Source organism: Perca fluviatilis, chromosome 9 (genome assembly GCF_010015445.1).
Source record: "Perca fluviatilis chromosome 9, GENO_Pfluv_1.0, whole genome shotgun sequence".
Classification (NCBI taxonomy): Eukaryota; Metazoa; Chordata; class Actinopteri; order Perciformes; family Percidae; genus Perca; species Perca fluviatilis.
The window spans coordinates 39274601-39278592 of record NC_053120.1 but is presented as its reverse complement, the minus strand read 5'-3'; positions in this window follow the sequence as shown (position 1 = coordinate 39278592).

Genomic DNA, 3992 nt, shown 5'->3' with positions numbered 1-3992 from the left:
TCTGGAAACATAGACTACCAACCAAGGGGGTAAGCTTCACTTCAGAACTCGAACCTCCTATGGCGCCATTTTGACGCTACAAAGAGATCACCTCCCGTTAGCATTCCACTGACTCCCATTCATTTTGACGTCACTTTGACAGCGAATAACTTTACATCTGAAGCGTTTAAAGACTTTATTTGTCCATTGTTTATTTCTAAAGAAACACAACAACGTATAAAAGGCTCCATTACCTTGTACCTCACGTTATGGCTCCGTAGCAGACGCTTTTATAACAATAGGCTAACGATTGTGTCATAACCAAGCGACTTACTGTCGCACAGTTGAGGAATTACCGTATAGTACAGGAGAAGCTCGCAGGCAGTTTCGACTTACATTAGCTGTTTAAGTTTAATTACTAATGTTAACTAGCATGTTAGTGATCAGTAATTAGCCTGTGCCTATGCTATCTCCTTACATATACCTACGCTCTCCATCTCTGTAAGATTGGGAATGATTGAGATTTCTCTTGGCACAGCTACCAGAAGACTTACAACTCTCAGACGTTGTTCACGTCACATTTACGTTGTTTCTGTCAGTTGGAGGCTGCGCAGTAAAGCAAGAGATCACCGGAAAAGTTCTTCTAATATCCTTCACTGGTCTCCGTCCAGAGCAACGGGCTCTATTGGTCCATTTTATATATGTCAATGCTATCAACACACAGGACCAATTGCGGTCTGTGTCACCTCGACGCAAAGTTACATATTTTTGAAGGTGCACGTCGAGCTACAGCGGAGGGCTCGGCGCCGCAGAGGGGTCTGCGGGGGTACGCCGTCAATTCAACGCAGAAGCAAACAGCCTTTAAGGTGGAGGCAGAAATCTCCGAGACAGATATCTCGAAACCTAGAGAACAAAATGATCTGCATAGGTAGATAGCACTACAGGTAAATGAGAAAATGTTTATTTTTTATTATTTGGGTGAATCAACCCTTTAATAATAAGGACGTACAATAGTATAATGGTATAGACTGTGCCAATCTGATTTTATTACCACCGTTTTAATCACGTGGTTTCCACTCTTGATGGCACCTCTGCCTGATGACATTTCTGAAATACAAAACCCGTGTTGGGTGGCACACTACAGGACACATACTTCCTGTATGTTGAAATAGGATTATACGGGTTGGAACACATCCCATTAATCCCAGAATAGAGTCATCACAGTTGATGGATAGGTCTGTCGAACAGGATGAGCTGATCAATGCTCTCCACCCAACCCTACAAACATATAGAGTGAGAGAGCGCTGAGTCAAACAGAGCAATCAAGCACACAAAAGGAAATGCAGATCACCTGTTGCTATGACGACTGCAGCTGCAGTGTGACAGCCATCTCCTCTGACAGAGACCTAAATAGAGCTGGCTTTACAAACACAGTCAAATATGATATTGATTAGTGGGCCAGGTGCTTACTAATAACCACAAATGTATCATAGTAACCAGTAACCTGGTAAAAATGAAGGGGGTGTGTGCTTGATTTCTGTCGCTCAATTTAATATGATGCAACCCTATTGCATGATCAAATCATGTGTTCATGGAAGCATTGATATTTGTGTTCTTATGTTTACATTTGTTCCCCGTGTATGCTCCAGTGTGCATGCAAAGAGAATGCATGGAAGCTGAGAACAAATGTGTAGGGCTGTGCAATCAATCAAATTTCGATTTCGGCTCCTAACAATCACAAAAACAATGTAATCGAGAAAAACAATCATGTTGCACATTACGTTTTTGCAAAAAACTCTTGTTTTGTGTTCTGAATGACACGCACACATTTGCCCCTCCTACTGTTCCCAACTGTTTCACTGTTTTCAAGTTCAAAAATTCAACATCTTTCCAAAAGTCAGTGAGTAATGGTGTTAAAATAATCTTGATTTTTTTTTCCATAACCGACCAGTCCTACAAATGTGCAGAACTAGGCTCAAGTTAGTCATTTGGATAGATGTGTAACATTCTGTTTGTGGCAAGGCAGCTTGTGCATATTGGAGTCAGAGAATGGACCCCCCCACCCCTCTCTACCCCACCCACCATGGCTGACCCCCTCCCCCAGCCCATCATCACCAGACACCAGCAGCTGGCAGCCTGCCCCATTTAACTCCCTCCAGCACTTACATGGGCCTGGCTAATCACTGGTGTTCAGCACCATCCATGGCCACCACACCTGCCCCCTCGCTTGTGGGACTGTCCCATCTGGGACCTTGTGATGGGGAATTTCTGTGGGTGGGGGTGTCTTCTTACTTCCCAAAACAGCTCAAGGTGCTGTGAAAAGGGGAGAAGAATATCAAAACATCAAATCCTGTCCTTGATGAGGTTCTCGTGTTGAAACTATCGGAATGTAAAGTTCTCATCGCTAAAACTTTTGCACATGCTGGAAATGCTTTGTAGCAAATAATGTAACAATGTGCTCCAAACCCTTCCTGTGTACACACTTGGCAGTCTCTCAGCAGCCATAACAACAAACTTTATAACATTAAGTCTAAAATATTTCCTGGGTTTTATGTGAGACTATGACATTTCCATAGCTTTTGTGATCAGGTGCTATTGATTGAAATTAAAAGCATTGTATAGGTGACAATGCAGGGTGGAAATCTGTGTGAAGTGTGTGCTTAGATAAGCCCTCATCATTAGCAGTGACCAGATGGTAAGTTGATCATGCACATTGCTTTGCTACTGGTATCTGTCTTCTTCATTAGAAACCACATTCACACACAGAGACTGCAATGATTTTATTCAGCTCCAATCATGAGAAAGAGAAATGATCCTTGTCAGTTTATGTTACACAACAAATCGTCCCTACTGTTCACACCAAAGGCACACTGGAATAACTATATATATAATATATAACTAACTGCAGCTTTAATTCAAGAAAGAAACTGAAGTGTTACTCATTTGCATCTCCCCAGTTCCCAGCTGATACTTGTTTTGTATTTAGAGTGAATACAAGTCAGCTGCTAATCAGCTGATGAGGGAAGAGTTTGCCTAAAAGCCTCTGTTGTTTCCCTCTTCAGTCCTCAAACACAAATGAGCAGTCAGGGCTCAGACACACACACAAACACACTCACTCTTTCCCATCCACACGGAAATGTAATTTGCCTGTAGCCATATAGTGCTGCTGGTGGTGGTGGGGGGGTGGGGGCATTTATGAGGCATCATATGGTAGGGTTGCTTGTCAGATTTGAGTTCAGAGCAGGCGATGAAGATTCATCTCCTCTGACACGCGCTGACAGAGAAAACTATATTTAGCTGTTGGCGTCCGTGCGTAGCCTAAAATGACGCAGACGCACGCACAACGGTTGTGGACTGAATACTGATTGGCACAAGCAGAATTAATCTGTGCCATAATATATAGTATGGCACAGATTAATTCTGCGCCATATATTACTATATTACCATACTGCATTGCAGTCTGGTAATGTTTAAGTTTTTATTAAAACATTTTTTCCAAAGCCCACAAATGGCATGATTATGAAATGTCATTCATTCTGATCTTGTACTTTGGTTGGCTTTAGATAAGAAGTCCCTGGTTAATCCAGAAATGGTTTATATACAGGCTTGTGAGTAAGCAAGGTCAGTTATTTCAAAACAAAATGAAATACTTTTACTTTAGATTAGATACTAAATAAACATCACATAGCCTATGCAAATGCTACATAAACATGACAAAACTGTAAAATCATTTCAGAGCCGGGTAGCCTACTCTGCACCGTGATAATAACTCATTACAAACGCATTAGGGAAACAGACTCACTACAATTAGCCTGAGTCTCCAAAGGAATATAGTTTCGCTTTAATTATAGGCCCACAGTGAAACTCTGCCCTACTGTAAGCTACTTTCCAGGGCTTGGTTAGGGTGTAGGCCTACTGCACTTTATGAATAATGAAAAAAATGACGTAAACAATGCGGTCCTCTTTGCGGCTCGGGCTCGAGGCAAGAGGCGGGCGCACCGAGGCGTGATGCG